The following is a 16,559-nucleotide window of genomic DNA, read 5'->3' on the forward strand; positions in this document are numbered from 1 at the left end:
ATGTAATCCCAGCCCATGCCACAGTGAGGCAAGTTTCCCCAAGTTTTATGGAAACTCAGCGGTGTGCCGGAACTGGCCATCAGCCTGCAAGAGCCAACTGGGTGCTTCTCTTCTTCGCCCCACATCTAGTGACGACACTGCAGTGGTGGCCTGAAATGGGCCGTGTGCGAGTATTTATTTATTTTTTTAAGATTTTTTAAATTTATTTTTTATTTATTTGACAGAAAGAGACACAGCGAGAGAGGGAACACAAGCAGGGGGAGTGGGAGACGGAGAAGCAGGCTTCCTGCTGAGCAGGGAGCCCGATGTGGGACTCGATCCCAGGACCCCGGGATCATGACCTGAGCTGAAGGCAGACGCTTAACGACTGAGCCACCCAGATGCCCTGCCGTGTGCGAGTATTTACACTGAGGAAACTGGCAGACGGGTCAGGGCCCCCCACCCTCCTGCCAGAGAACCAATTGCTTAACAGGTATTAACACTAATTGTACCCTTTGGCTCTGCTTTAGCCTCACTGGTCACAGTGGAGTTTGGTTTTGTAGAATTTAAAGCATCCATTGTGTCCTTACTGCCCGGTAACCTTCCCTACCATCCCCTGCCCACTCAAGCTTGCTGCAAAAGAGACGAAAATCCCAGCACTGGGTAGTCCTCATCTCCCCTGGCTGCCCGGCTGGCCCACCCCAGGTCTTTGTCCAAGCTGGGTCATCCCCTCCTTGGGGAAAGCCTATTTAAACCCAGCTGGATGCTGGAGGCTAGCTGAGGCTCTGCCTCTGCTGGGAAGCCTCGCTTATCCCGGGAGCCCACCCCGCCCCCCGCAAGCCACACGGGGTGATGGGGCACAGTACTGATTTACAGTGACCAGCACTGTTTATGTCCCCTTTTAGGGCCTGGCTCCCAGCTCTCTAATTCTTCCCAAGCGGTCGTCGGTGCTTTTCTTACAATCTCCTGTCCAGGTTCACGCAGCCACCCAGTGAGGGCTTCAACATCCACTTCACAGAGGGGGACCATTGAGGCCCAGAGAGGACAGCCTTTTGCTCTGGGCCATGTCACTTAAGTACAGAGTCAGGATTTGAACTCAGGTCTAGCCAACCCCCAGACCCCCAAAATCTGAGCTGGTCAACATGACACCACAGAGCGCCCAGCTGAAGGTGGCTCTTCTTAAAGACTACCGGTTGGTTCAATGGATCATTTGTTGTCTGTGCCCTGGTGATAAGGAAGGCAAATACGAGCATCTCCATCTCCCTGTGTCCATCCCCACAGCTGCAGTAGGAGGGGGGGGGTGTGTGCTGGGGGAGGGGTGGATGGTCATTCAGGAGGCAGATGAGCTGCCACAGTCACACCTGCAGACCCTGAATCCAGAATATTATCTCAAGGAAGACCAGGCAGAGCAGAGACCATCCCTTCCTGCATGGGGACAAGTGAAAGAAAACTGCCTACAAACACAGTAGTCATTCTGGGAATGGAAAGGAGGCCACCTTGTGGCACATACTCACTGGCTGTGTGACCTTGGGCAAGGTACTTTCCCTCTCTGAGCCGCATTTCTCTCATCTGCAAACTAGGGGTAAAACAGCACCTCCCGAGAGAATTCAAGGGACAATGTGCACAGAGCCCTGAGCCTAACACCTGGCAGAGCCCAACCTTGACAAACAGAAGGCAATTTTTCCATCAGTGCTGGCAGGAAGAGATTTTTGAGGTCATGCATGCTTGGTGACTCTTTAATTTTGAAAAACCATTTATTGATGTCTAAGATGCATACAGAAGAGTGAACATAACACAAGTGCACAGCTCACTAAATTTTTATATACTGCATGTTAAATGCACATGTGTGATCAGCACCCAGAATAAAAACAGAACATGTCCAGACCCCGAGACGCCCCCTTTACATCCCTTTCCTGCTAATACCTACATCAAGGGTAACCACTAGCCTGACTTCTCAGGGCCTAGATTAGCTGCACCTAATTTTGTCCTCAGTATATCTGGGACAGCACAGTGTAAACTCCTATGTCTGGCTTTTTTTTTTTTTTTTTTAAGATTTTATTTATTTATTTGAGAGAGAGAGAGAAAGAACGAACGCTTGTGAAAGCATGAACAGCGGGAGGAGCAGAGGCAGGGGGAGGAGCAGACTCCCCTGCTGAGCAGGACCCCCATGCGGGACTCAATCCCAGGACCCTGGGACCATGACCTGAACCGAAGGCAGACGCTTAGCCGACTGAGCCACCCAGGGGTCCTTTGCGTCTGGCTTCTTTCTCTCAACATCATGTTTGGGGGACTCATCCATGTTGTAGCATGTTTATGCTCCTTGCTGTACAGAACCGCGTAGTGTGAATACACCACAATCTATTTATCCATCCTCTCCCTTTAGGGGCTGTCACCAAGAGTGGTTTTCCAACATGGAGCAGTCCTGAAGGGAGGTGGGAGGTAGTGGCCCAGAAAGGGGTTCTGAAGTCACTCATCATACGCCCACTATTTTGTATCTGGATCAGACTAGAGATTCCTGTCTTTAAAGACAGATGCGTGCCTTTGGGTTCTTGCCCCCCAAAAAGCTGTGGACTGAATCACCTCCCACAAGCTCTCATGGTGTCTTGTACAGATGAACCTTGAGGCACTGTGGCCAACAGGTACGACTTTAGGGAACCAAGGTACTGCTCTCAGTTTACCCCTTTGTGAAATGGCGGGGGAGGGGTCTAAAGGGAAAATCAGACAGTGTTGTGAAGGGGCCCAGTGCTTGGTCAGGTAACAAGAGGCTGCGAAGCCTCCTTGACAGTGAGTTGCTGAGGCAGGCTGTGAGCTCAGGGCGGGCCGGCCATAGTCCACCTCCTTCGAGAGCCCCAGTGGCTTCTCGGGAACGCTGCTGTCCCCTTGCTGTTCGAAATCTGCATCCCCGCAAAGCTGCGCCGGAGCTCTGGTTTTGTGGATACAGACACAGTCAAGAGTATCCACTGCAGTTTAGTCTAACAAATTCCACAAGAATGCCCTGTCACTTCCCCGGAATGTGTGTTTAATCCTTCTTATTTTTAGTGATGCTGTTCCCCTTCTTGTGCTTTGGCAAAGCTGGTCACTGCATGTCAAGACTCTAATAAGCCTATTTGGGGGAGAAAATCAAGAGCGTCCTGCAGTTTTAAGAAGTCACATCTCAAATAAGACTCCAAAGGAAGGCACAGCTGCTGGACTCCAGGGGGGAGTCAAAAAGCAGTGACCGTGAAGCCTTGTTTCCACCACTGAGGAGCTGGTGACCCTGGTCAAGCCCCTGGACCTTTCCATGTATCTTTTCTGTCTTCTTGTTTCCATCCCCGGTCTCTGCCCCAGGTCAGGCCTGGTCGGCTCTCACGCCACCATTTCAGGAGCCCTGGGGAGGACCCCCGCTGTTAGGAGTGTCTTTCTAAATGCAGGTCTTCTTTTGCTTCTCTGCCTACACTCTGGATGTGAATACACCATCCAGGGTCCCGGGCTCTTTACATCTGGTCTCTTTCCTACCTTGCCAGCCCCTCACAGGGCAGCCATTCACATTCTAGCCAGTCTGTGTCATCTTGCCTGTGAGGCCCACGCTCTGGCCACCTGGAATGCCCTTCCATTCTTGTCCACTCGGCAAACTCCAATATTGCTCATCTTAAAAATTTGCATGCCCTTTGGTCCATTAATTCTATACTTGAAAATTTACTCAAAGGTGAAGAAACATAAAATATAGAAAAACTTTTGTCTTCAAAGATGTTCACTGTACAATTATTTATACTGGTACAGAATGAGATTTCCTCAATGCCTAACAATAGGGCAACAGATAAGTAAGAGATAATTATGGTCGATCACAAAGTGGAATCCCATAGAGCAGTTTTAAAAAGGATGATAATAAATTTGGCTGTCAAAGCACAATTTTCAAAAAGCTGAAGACATGCCTCTCCTACAAATATAGAGTGAACACATGTTAAAGATGTATTTAATTCATTATTGAGGGGGATCAGCAGGATGGTGAAACTAGTTCAAAGAAGGATCTGTAAATCAGATACAAGACTGGGTAAAACCCCATAGGGCGCTGAACTACAACCTTTGGGATTTTATTTTCTGCCAGAGAAATCATTTTCACCTTTACTGGCAAAAGGCATAATTTATAACTGATCAGTCTTCTACCATCAACTTGTAACTTCACAGAATCCAGGCCCTAGAGAGTTAGGCAGGCCTGCTAAACCTTTTCTCAGATTTCAAAGTGTCCAAGATTCACATGCAGAACCTGGTTACAAGTCTGGGTTGGGGCCCGAGATTCCACATTTCAAATTAGCTCCTTGGTGGTGCTAATACCGCTCGTCCATACTTTGAGTCGAAAGGAGCTAGGGAATGTTCCAGCCTACCATCAGAAGGACATGCAACCATCTTTTTGCCTGATTTCCATGTTTTAAATACTTTTGAAAACATGATAACATGGGAAAAATGATAAATATTACAACATTAAGTGAAAAAATGAGAACATCAATTTAATATCTAGAAGACATTAGCTTTGCAGAAAAATGGTAGGAAGTTTCAAAAGTACACAGGTGCTTTTTGATATTATGGGCATTTTTTTCTTTTTTCTACCTTTTTGTTATTAAAATTTTTTCTTAACTGAGCATTTTAAAGCCAAGTTAAAAAAAAAAAATTGAGAAAGAGAAACTCTGCTCCAACATCTCCTGTTCCAAGAAGCCTGACCTACCCCTCTTTTTGGCAGAATTAGTCATTCATTCGCTGAGCTTTTGGAAACAGCACCTCTTTTAGCAGAGGAGAACTACTGTGGTATCCCAGTGTCCCAAACAGAAAAATGTGGAGGTTCTCTGGTTGTTAAGAAGGTAGGCAGCCAGAGCCCAGCCTGCTCAGCCCCCCTTCCCAAACCTGTCCCTCCTTACCCCAGCCCCGGCAGGCCCTGAACTGGCTCAAGGGAACCCTTGGCTCCACAACATTTAGTTTTAAAACCACAGCTAAGCACTTGGCAGTCCTGGCCTTAAGTCCTTCTCACTCTGTTAGGTAATGATGTATCTCCCTGTTGATGGATTCCAGCACCCTGTGAATTCTTATAGAATAAGGTTTCAAATGTATGTCCTCCTGTCGCCTAAACCAGGATCGTGATTCATGATGTGATTCATGAATGCACACATTAATAAATTCAGTGTCCTCTTGGCTATAGCACGAGATGAAGCATGACTATGATTCAGTCTGCAACAAGAGAGGCTGGGGTTCGAAGCTGGAGTCTCTGAGTGTGCTTCCTGTCTCTCTATCTCAAAAATATATTTGCAAATGTGATTTCTTGGCAGGGAGTTCTGGCCATTCATCCATCCATCTGCCCACCCACCCCTCTGTCCATCCAACCATCTGTCCATCCATCCCATCCATCTGTCTGTCTATCCTTTCATCCATCCATCCATCCATCCATCCATCCATCCATCCATCCATCCATCTAACAAAGGTCTATGCAGCAACTGCTAAGTGCTGGGCACTGTGGGGGTCCCGTGATGAATTAAGCAGGTGGTCCTGGCTCTCACAAAAATTCTAGCTCTTAGAGAATATGACCAGTTAGACACATAAATGTGAAATCATAATTTTGGCAGGTACCCCGAGGGAGAGGTTTATGGTTATAAAAGACTCTGAGATAGACATAGCAGTCAGAAAGAGTTCCTGAGGGAACTGCTTGAGCTTAGGGTGATGAGTCAAAAGGAGGGGAGGGAACAGCATTCTAAGGAGAAGGAGAGTGTGTGCAAAACCCCTGTGGCAGACATGGGCTTGGCAGGGGTAAGACAGAGCCAGCAGACAGCGGGGTTGGGGCAAACAGAATGAACAAGAAGCCAAAGGAAGATGTTCAAAATGCAGCTAGAGAGACAGGAAGGGCTGGAGGCTGTGTTAGGAATCATATGCCTTATCTTAAGAGGAATGGGATTGTGATGCAGGGTTTTGACCAGGGGAGGGACATGGTCCACAGTGTGCCAGGAGCACTTAGCTGAGAAACGACTGGAGATTAGAAGGGAGAACTTCCCATGGCAGGTTCAAGGAACAAACAGCCTGGGGAGCAAGGTTGCAGGGGAAGTGGTGCCGGGAGGTATATGCTTCCGGTAGGGAAGAGGGTAGGAGAAAGGGAAAGAGACTGAGGACGAGGGAGAGTCTGGTGGTGGAGGCTGATAGGAGGCTGAGAGACGGGGAGGCAGATGTTCTGAACATAGAAGGGATGGATGATGGCACGGCCATGGACTGAAGCTGGAGAGCTTATGTGCTGGGTGTTAACTAAGAATACAGAGGAGGGTGCCTGGGTGGCCCAGTTGGCTGGGCGATGGCCTTCAGCTCAGGTCATGATCCCGGAGTCCTGGGATTGAGTCCCGCATCAGGCTCCTGGCTCAGCGGGGAGCCTGCTTCTCCCTCTGACCCTCTCCCCTCTCATGCTGTTTCTTACTCTCTCAAATAAATAAATAAATAAATAAAATCTTAAAAAAAAAAAAAAAAGAATACAGAGGAGAAGGAGGAGCTTGTGGGTTTGTCTCCACAGAGGCTTTGAGGAGGAGAGACAACAGGCTGGGCAATAGCCGGCCCAGATACTGGGCGTCCCACCCGCTGTGGTAAAGTTTCATGCACCTGAGGCTGGCAAGCTGGTGTCCGGGGACCACTGGGAGCCAACTTCCAGGCTGAGGCAACAGGCAAGCCAAACAAGAGTGCTCAATTCACTTCTGTGTTTCTGGAAACTTTTACGTGCCCACCACTGCAAATAGGCCTCATGTCATAGCTGGTGATGCTCGGGTCTCTGTAAGGCCTGAGGATATGACCACGGTGGGGTGTACCTGGCCCAGCCTCTGCTGGATGAGGGCTTCCAGTGCTGAGACAGTGCAGTCAACACGCCCCAGAGGGAGGTTCAACCTCAGACCCAGGTCGGCTGAAGGTCAATTGCAATGGCAAGATGCTTTCTGCAGTCAACCTCACACCCGTCTCACAGAAAAGGAATTCGAGTACAATAAAAAGTGGAAAGGGAAGAACATCTGGGACAAAGAAATGACATTTCCACCTGCTTCTGATTACACCAGTGAGGGGTGGGGGAGGGAGGATGGAGAAAGGTCTGTCGGGACTGGAAGAAATGTTCTCGGCAGAACCATGTCTTAAACTACTCTCAGAACACAGCCTGCGGGAAGCTGGGGAGCAGGGAGACCTATGGAGACAACATCAAGGAATAGAAAATAAACTGCGCATCTGGCGAGATTGAAGCTGTATGTTTATGCTGGGACACGCAGAGATGTCAAACCCACTGTGGCCGCCAGGTGCCGGGGTTCAGAGAAGCCTTGCTCTGTTCGGATGTGCGGGGGGAATGAGCTGGGCTGGTGCTAATTTCTTTGTTGTTAATAACGGGTCACATTTGTTGGGAACTTACTGAGTTCCAGACCCTACGTTGAGAGGTTTTATATCCACTGCTTCGTGTAATCCTCACGACTGCTCTTTAAAGGGAGGAGAGGAGGGCAGCTCATTTACCTCCAGACTATCTTGATGAGAAGCTGTGCATCTGGTGAGGACCCAGACCACAGCAGGAAGAGCTCCAGAATCAACAGACCCTTAAGTCTGCACATGATGTGCTTCTCAGGCCACCGGAGCCAAGGGTCGCTCTTAAAGACCAAGGGCCAGCTGCTTACCACCCATGACCGTGATCCCTACCACCTGCTGAGAACAGTGTTCTCATTGTGTGTGGGCGCAAGGCCACGGGCCAGCCCAGGGCAGAGGAGCACGGGATTAAGGAAGACTCAGGACTTGCCAACAGGCCGAGCCAGCAGCCAGTGCTGCTCTTCGACCGACAAGCAGTGGCACCTCAGCTTGGAAGGTCTTTTCACCTTCTGGAGCCTTAGTCTCCCCAACAGGAAATAGAGTAAAGACGCCTAGTTCGGAAGGTCACCAGAGCTAATCACATCAAATGCTGGGCACATCATAGGAATTGAACAGACACGTGCGGATCTGAAACAACAGAGTCCTCAAGCACAATGTGACATCCCAGTGGATGGCAGGATTTAGAGGCCACTTCCCCTAGGCTACGCTGGGAGAGAGCAAAGGCCCTTGGAACTTCCTCCTGGGGCAGCCCCCAGCCAATGACAAGCAGGTCTGAAAGCCCAGCTTCCTCACTTCAAGGTGGACAAACTCTGGGGTCTTACGTGTATTCCAGAGTTCCCCACAGAATCAGGCTGAGCCTCATCCTTCCTTCTCTCCTTCGTCTTCCCTATCCCGTCATCTCACTTCTTTCCTGGGCTCACATGCTCGTCTCAAGTTCGCTTCTTGAGAGTCTAGCCTAGGACCCGTGTGACTTCCTGTGGCGTGCCTGCCCTTTCCCCTGGCACTTGGAACACTCCTTCAGGGCTTGTTCAGGGTCATGCCTCCTTTCGTGCAGCCTGTCCTCACCTCTTCAGCAAGGCACTCTCAGCACATAACCACACCGTGCTGTGTGCATGGCTCCGTGTGCACCCATGTGCACACACGCGCGCACGTGTGTGTGTGTGTGTGCACGCGTGTGCGCGCACGTGCACTGTGGAAGTCTGGAGGGTAAAAAATGGTTCTTGTTCACACACTGGGGGTTCAACTCATGTCTAGTGAAAGAATTTGATGGACCAGACAGCAGCCTTGTCCTAAAATACAATCTTTCATGGCAGAACTCTCTAGAGTCTAGGGATTCAGTGAGGGGGTACAGAGGCCACCAAGGGAAATGGACAGAAGGGGCACCTGGGTGGCTCAGTTGTTAAGCATCTGCCTTCGGCTCAGGTCATGATCCCAGGGTCCTGGGATTGAGTCTTGCATCAAGCTCCCTGCTCAGAGGAGTCTGCTTCTCCTCTCCTTCTACCCCTCCCCCTGCTCTTGCTCTCTCTCTCTCTCCCTCTTTCTCAAATAAACAATATATTTAAAAAAAAAAAGGAAATGGAGATTAAAAAACTGGGGGAATTTGAGGTCCCCCAGCCCTGATTCAACCAGAGCATATTTCAATTTAGGAGTGGGTTCTGTTGTTTACAAAAATAACAACGATGATGACAGTCATGATGATAACCAGAGATCCCTGGTTTAGGATAAACTGACCGAGACTCTTGAGGATTTGGCAAAAGGAGAGGCTTATTCTTCATGTGGTTCATCCTGTCCTTGGCTATCGCTTTCTGCAGTGAGAGCCACTATTAACTGAACCACCCATGTGGACGCACCAGGCAAGGGGTTTTGCATCAAGATGTCATTTGATCCCTCCCAACCCGTTTGGACAGGCATTCCCTACATGGGACCTGCACAAATTGCCACGTCTTTACTGATAGAAATCTACCTGTCTGCTTCCATCTCCTCTGCCACCATCACCTCTTGCCATGTAACTGTTGCAAGCTTCTAACTAGCCTTTTTATGTCCACCTTTCCTTCTTACGATCCACTAACCCCACAGCAGCCTATGATTTTTAAAGAATCTACAGTTGACCCTTGAACCCCACAGGTTCGAACTGTGCGGGTCCACTTATATGCGGATTTTTTCTCGATAAATACAGTACAGTGCTGTAAATATATTTTCTCTCCCTTATGATTCTCTTAACAACATTTACTTTTCTCTAGCTTACTTTGTTGTGAGAATATAGCACGTAATACAGATAACATACCGCATACGTGTTAATTGACTGTTCATGTTATCAGTAAGGCTTCTGGTCAATAGTAGGCTATTAGTCATTACGTTTTTGGAGAGACAAAGGTTATATGTGGATTTCTGACTGCCACAGGGGTCGGTGTCCCTAACCCCTGCGTTGTTCAAGGGTCAACTGTGTATTGGATCATGCCATTCCCTGCTTCAAACAGAAGCTCTCAGGGGCTTCCCTTCACTACTGCCCCCTGGTGTGACATGGCATGGCCCTGCCTACATGGCCCCCCACGGACATCTTCACTGTTCCCCCGGCTCTTGCCACACTGGTCTTTGAACTGTGAACATGGCAGGCCGTTCGTGTCTTTAAGCAACTCTCCCAGCAAACTGGGGCGCTTTTCCTCATCCTTGGCCAGCGAATTCCTTCTCACTTTCTAGGTCTCAATGTCCTTGGAGAAAGATTCTCTGACCCCCCTTTAATAGAAAGCAGGTTAGTCCCATAGAACTCACCTCAGTTTGAAATGAAATTCTCTTTGCTTCCCTGTTTACCATCTGTTCTCCTCTCAGTCAGCTCTGGGAGTGCAGGGACCGTTTATATTGTTCCCCATTGAACCCCTAGTGCCTAGTACAACAGCTAGCTCTTAGCAAGTCCCCAATAAGTATTCATCAAGTAAATAGGCAAACGGTGACTATTAGGAAGTAGGACTCACGTTCTGGCAAACTGTGCTGTCATACTACTCAATTCCTTATGGTTATAAGTGAATTCTCGCTTGTGGGGGTGGTGGGGGAGGGGGAGGACCACCTTCAGATGATGGCAGAGGATGGGGATGGTGGTGACCTTCCAATGACCCTCTCCTGCATCCTACATTTCAATGTAACTTGAGGTGCAAGGGGGAAAACCTCTCTTGCCACGTGGAACATAATTTTAACTGTAACTGGCCACATAAATGGTAAAGCACAAGTTGCAAACTACTAGGTGACTGTAAAAACTGTAGAGCTTGCGTCAGGAAGCAGTCCAACAAAAGGACCATAAGTGGCACCTTTTGGAGTCACTTCTGTTTACCATGTTAGGTGATGCCCCTCTGGTTGAGATGCCCTGGCTTGTGTCTTTGGTTGGGGGGGCAATGGTAGGGTGCAGAACAAAGGCAGAAATCTCTAGCAAGTAGAAAGCAGCTTTGCCGTGTTATGGGTGGGGAAACTGAGGCTCGCAGAGCCTACCTGGCACCCAGAGTCACACAGCTAGGATGTGAGGGAGATGGATTTGAATCCGGGCTTTTCTGAATCCCAAGGGGAGATGCGGTGCTCTGTCTCCACAGAGGACTGACTTCTTGAAAGGGCCAAGCCTGGGAACTGAACTGAAATGGCTTCAGAGAAAATTGCTGTGCTGAGCAATGAGTGCTTGACAGGGCAGGTTTCCTTAGAAGTGAAAGCATGGCTGTGGTCCTGAGGCTTCCTTCTGGGTTCTGATTAGGCCGAGAAGGGAAAGCCCCCTCTGGGGGGAGGACATCGAGGTCCAGTCTGAAGGAGCTCCGGGCTCCAAGGCCACCTGGGCCGTTTTATTTATTTATTTATTTATTTATTTATTTATTTATTTATTTATATATATATATCAGCAATTTGGTATTTTTATTTTATATTTTATGTTCAACAAACATTGAAAAATACTATCTCACACTCATACTGCTATAGGGAACTTCACTAAGAACTATGTAGCATCAATTAAATAATAGGGTGGATCTAAACTAAAAGGAACAATGGGCATGGCTTAATGGGGCAGCCCAGGAGCTGTTGTGCTCTGGTTGGGGGTGTTGGTGGCTGCTGGGAAAATCAATCAGACCTGCAGGGGACCCCAGGCCCTGGAGCCCTCCCATTACACCCCTGCTCCCTGCTGGGGCCTCTGGCCCTTGAAGGTATATGAAGGCTGTGGGCAGAAAGCAGGAGCAGGAGGCCCCCATGCGACAGGCCGGCCCATGGGCCCCAAATTGGCCAGCTCCTGCATGAGGCAATGGTTTTCTTCCTTCAGCCTTTGGAACTCTCTCTCTGCCAACAGAACAGCCCTCTTGCTCTCCTCGCTCCTCTTCTCATACAGGAGGATCTCCTGCTCATGCCAGGAGGTGACTTTCTGCCATTCTGCCTTCAGGTCCTCCGCCATCTTCTTGTAGACGCAGAAGTTGCAATAGGTGGCGTCCACTTCCCTGCGCACCTTGATAGGTTGGTTCTCCGCTTGCAGGCAGAGTGTTTGCTCTTCTACCTGCTTTCTCTCCAGTTTCTGGATGTGCTCGTCCCACATCTGAGACTTGACTTCGAGCTTCCGCTGGAACCTCTGAATCTCATTTTTCAGGAGGGCGTTTTGAAGTTGCAAGGTTGCTTCCTTAATTTGGTACAGTGTTATTTCTTGTGTGAGCTCTTCAGCCCTCTGCTTTTCATTCATCAGTTCCCTGGACAGCTTTCCTTTTTTTCCCCTGGCCCCCGCCGGAGGGCATGCCGACGTGGACGCGGTCAGGGGAGCCCTTCTGATGGACTGCTGACGGATTGAGGGGCCATTAGCAGTCTCCGCCTCCCTCTTCCCCTCTCCTGCTGAGCCCCCACCTTCCACCTGATGTTTGATGAGCACATGCTGCATCTTCAGCATGACCTGGCTTAGGGTCTGGAGTCGGTCCCCGTCCTCACCGCTGGCCTGCTGCACTCCTGGACTGGGAAGCTCTGGGCTGTCTTCCTGCTTTGGCTCCTCCTGCACACTCTGCCTGCAGCTGCCAGTTTCCTGAACCAGATGCTCTGGACTTCCCTGCGGGTCGGGGCTGTCATTTGAGCCTTCCGTGATCTTCCTCGCAGGGGGTTCTCCATCTTCCTGTAGTGCTCCAGAGATGGGATTTTCATCAGTCAGCTGGGAAGGGTTCTTAGGCCGGCATCTCCAAATTCCCTTCAGCAGTTGCACAGCATTTGCCACTGAAAAATAGCTGAAATTTTTATTCAGGACAGCCAGAGCAAGAATCTGTAATGGGAGAGGACTGGCCTTCTGCACAGGTGATGCCACGGCTTCACAGGCTTGTGCCTCTGGTTCTGTCTCCTCCACTCCTTTCCCAGATACTTCACCCTGGGCACACTGCCCCTTTCCTCTTCTTAAGCTGTGTCCACACTTCACTATGCATATCACCACTGCAGTGCATACCACGATCTCCCAGCGAAACCCGGAGACTCGTGGCATGTGTGGTACACTTTCATATATCACCAACAGGGCAGCCCACAGCTGCTCCAGAACAAGCTGGGGAGACATTTCGATGGCCACCAGCTGGCTCCAAAGGGCCTTGTGGCTCTGCCTCCGATCACCAGCGTCCTATGGGCCACTAGTAACTGCTTGGAACCCCAAGGAGGGTTCCATCTCCAACACAAACCAGTGCCTGGCAACAGGGGCTGACATCAGTTGGGGTGGGGGAGGGGCACCGGAGTTCTAGCAGACCCTACTCTTCCTTTGCATTGCATGGACAGAGAGGGAGACTACTTACACAGTGCATGGGGGAAATAGATGGGCAGCCTGGAGCTGGGGCCTCTGTCAGCCCACCTGGCCCTATAGCTCACCTGGAGGGTCATAGCAGGGCCATGCCCTTTTCCTCCTCTGCCCGTGGGTCAGGCAGAGGGGGACATGTCCCTGGGTGAGGTTCATTCCCCCCCACCCCCATTCACAGAAGCCTGGTCCCAGAGATCTCCTTCCTCTGAGGCTCCCCCTCTGTCTTTGTCTTTTGTTGATGTGGGAGGAGTGGGGTGCAGGGGCACCAGACTGAAGGGTGTCCCCATAGGTACTAACCAAGAGAGTAGATTTTCAATTGTAACAACACATGGGAAAAAAACAAGAACTGGCCCAGTCTGAGAGTTTCATGGATGTTCAGTGAAGCCTGTTTTCCTCGTGAAATCCATGTCTTCCTGGAAGCAGGTGAATCTCTGTGGAGGTGGCCTATATCATTTTCCTTCACCCTGAAGAAATTTTTTTATAGTTTTTGCATGGCAGGGGTATCACCAAAAAATCCCTCAATTTTTGATCTGTGAGAGTCTTTATTCTCTTTCACTTTTGAAGGGTAACTTCAGAGGCGACAGATTCTTAATTTGGTGACTTTTTTTATTCCACTTGACTCCTTGGTTGTATGGTTTCTAAAGGGAAGTTTCTGTGTAGTCTCATCTGTGTTTCTGTGTAGGTAAGGTGGTTTTTCCCAGTGGATCCTTTTCCCTTTTTGTTGTTTCTTTGGTTTCCTGCAGTTTATGATATGCCTATGTACAGATTTTATTTTTAGCTTTATTTATTTAATCTCTACACCCAACATGGGGCTCGAACTTGTGACCCTAAGATCAAGAGTTGCATGCTCTTCTGACTGAGCCAACGAGATGCCCCCTATGTATAGATTTTTTGGTATTTATTGTGCTTGGTGTTCTCCGAACCTCCTGGATCTAATGTTTAGTGTTGTTGTTGTTGTTGTTTTTTAATTCATAGACATTATTTCCTCCAATCTCTTTCCTGTTCCTCTTTCTCTTTCCTCTTCTCCTGGTATTCCATTGCAAATGTGTTACACCTTTAATATTGTCCCGCAGTTCTTAGATAATCTGCTCTGGCTTTTCTCTTTCTCCCTCTCTCTCTCTCTTTTCTCTTTCCATATCGTATTTGTCTTTCTCCCTCTTTCCTTTTTACTTTGAGAAATTTCTATTGATCTATCTCCAAGCTCCCTCCCTCATTCTGTCCACAGCTTTGTCTGGTCTACTGATGAGCCCATCAAGTTCATTCTTCACGCTGTTACATGAAGTTTTTTATTTTAGCATTTATTCATTCTGTCCTAGAATTCCCATCTCTAACATTGCCAGTCTGTTCTTGTATGCTGTCTACTTTATCTACTAGAAACCTTAGCATATTAATTATCATTCTTTTATATACTGATCTCGTAATTCCAACATCTATGCCATGTCTGAAACTGGTTCTCATGTTTGCTGTGTTTCTGAAAACTGTTAGGGTTTTTTTGTTGTTGTTTGTTTGTTTTTGCCTCTTAGCATGCCTTATAATTTTTAGTTGTGAGCCACACATGATCATGATGTGCTGAGTATAAGGCACTACCTTCAATGACAAGCCTATAGTGGATGGTGGGTGTGTGGCAGAGAGGCATTCTTAGTCCAATTATTCTGTCTCCAGTGCCCCTGAGCCCCAAGGTTGTGATCTCCTGCATGCCCCCAGTCCTTCCCCTCGGGCAGGAGAGGGGAACTTGCCAGGGGGCGGGGGGGGGGCCGCAGAGTGGGGTGTTCCCCTTTCCCAAGTCAGTTATGTTCTGGTAAAATCCCAGCAAATTAGGCTCAGGTTTAACTAGTTTCCCCTGAGGGCAGGCCTTGTTAGGAACAGAATACTCTGAAGAATTTCTTCTTCTTTTTTTTTTTTTTAATTATGTTATGTTAGTCACCATTCAATACATCATTAGTTTTTGATGTGGTGATCCACGACCCATTGTTTTCATATAACATCCAGTGCTCCATGCAGTACGTGCCCTCCTTAATATCCATCACCGGGCTAACCCATTCGCTCACCTCACTCCCCTCTAAAACCCTGTTTGTTTCTCAAAGTCCATAGTCTCTCATGGTTCATCTCACCCTCCGATTTCCCCCCCTTCATTTTTCCCTTCCTTCTCCTAATGTCCTCCATACTATATCTTATGTTCCACAAATAAATGAAACCATATGATAATTGACTTTCTCTGCTTGACTTATTGCACTTAGCATAATCTCCTCCAATCCCATCCATGTTGATGTATAAGTTGGGTATTCATCCTTTCGGATGGCTGAGTAATATTCCATTGTATATATGGACCACATCTTCTTTATTCATTCATCTGTTGAAGGGCATCTCGGCTCTTTCCACAGTTTGGCTATTGCGGACATTGCTGCTATGAACATTGGGGTGCATATGGCCCTTCTTTTCACTACATCTATGTCTTTGGGGTAAATACCCCATAGTGCAATTGCTGGGTCATAGGGTAGCTCTATTTTTAATTTTTTGAGGAACCTCCACACAATGATCACCAAGACAGCATGGTACTGGCACAAAAACAAACATATAGATCAATGGAACAGAATAGAGAGCCCAGATATGGACCCTCAACTCTGTGGTCAAGTAATCTTCGACAAAGCAGGAAAAAATATGCAATGGAAAAAGACAGTCTCTTCAATAAATGGTACTGGGAAAATTGGACAGCCACATGCAGAAGAATGAAACTCGACCATTCTCTAATACCATATACAAAGATAAACTCAAAATATATGAAAGACCTCAATGTGAGACAGGAATCCATCCAAATCCTAGAGGAGAACATAGGCAGTAACCTCTTTGACATCGCCCACAGCAACTTCTTTCAAGATACATCTCCAAAACCTTCCTCCCCCGGGAGGAGCCCCGCGGCAGTGCACCGCAGGGATCTGCTGGGTTTGGAGACTCCACCCGGGGTCAGGTGCCAGAGATAGAAACGCGCGGTCACAGGCCTGGCGAGCACGGAGTGCGGCCGGAGACCGGGGAGACGCGAGTGACTGAAGGCTTTTCTCTGGGGGCTCACTGAGGAGCGGGGCCCCGAGTTCTCGGCTCCTCCGGGGCGGAGATTGGGAGGCCGCCATTTTCACTCTCCGCCTCCAAAGCTCCACCTGGGCCATTTTAAAAGAGATACTTTAAAACGAGTCAACAATTTCCCTACTGGATACTTTGCATTCGTCCAGGCTCCTTCACCCCCACAGGCTCAGAGCCTTCCCGCCTTCCCCGTGGGACTGGCAGGCTGCAGCGGGGAGGGGGAAGGAGCACCCGGCTGGGAGTCAAGGGTCCTGGGCACTGTTTTTGGCTCAGTCACTGTGAGGTCTTGGGCAAGTCATTTCTTCTTCCCAAGTGTCAGAGGCCCTTCGTTCACTGGAGGAAGAGGCTTATCGGTTCTAACCCGGGGGGTGGGGGCACAAGGGAATCTCTGGTTTAACAACGGGCACGCGTT

The 16,559-nt window shown here is 48.8% G+C and overlaps 1 protein-coding gene across 2 annotated transcripts in view; it reads right to left on the bottom strand.

The window, feature by feature from the left end:
* Positions 1–16,559, bottom strand: part of ITGA9 (integrin subunit alpha 9) — a 344,586-nt gene that overhangs the window by 17,183 nt on the left and 310,844 nt on the right. The window lies entirely within an intron of this gene.

This window comes from Mirounga angustirostris, unplaced genomic scaffold, assembly GCF_029215605.1.
Source record: "Mirounga angustirostris isolate CCGP_5_RB_7025 unplaced genomic scaffold, mMirAng1.0.hap1 SCAF_1, whole genome shotgun sequence".
Taxonomy (NCBI): Eukaryota; Metazoa; Chordata; class Mammalia; order Carnivora; family Phocidae; genus Mirounga; species Mirounga angustirostris.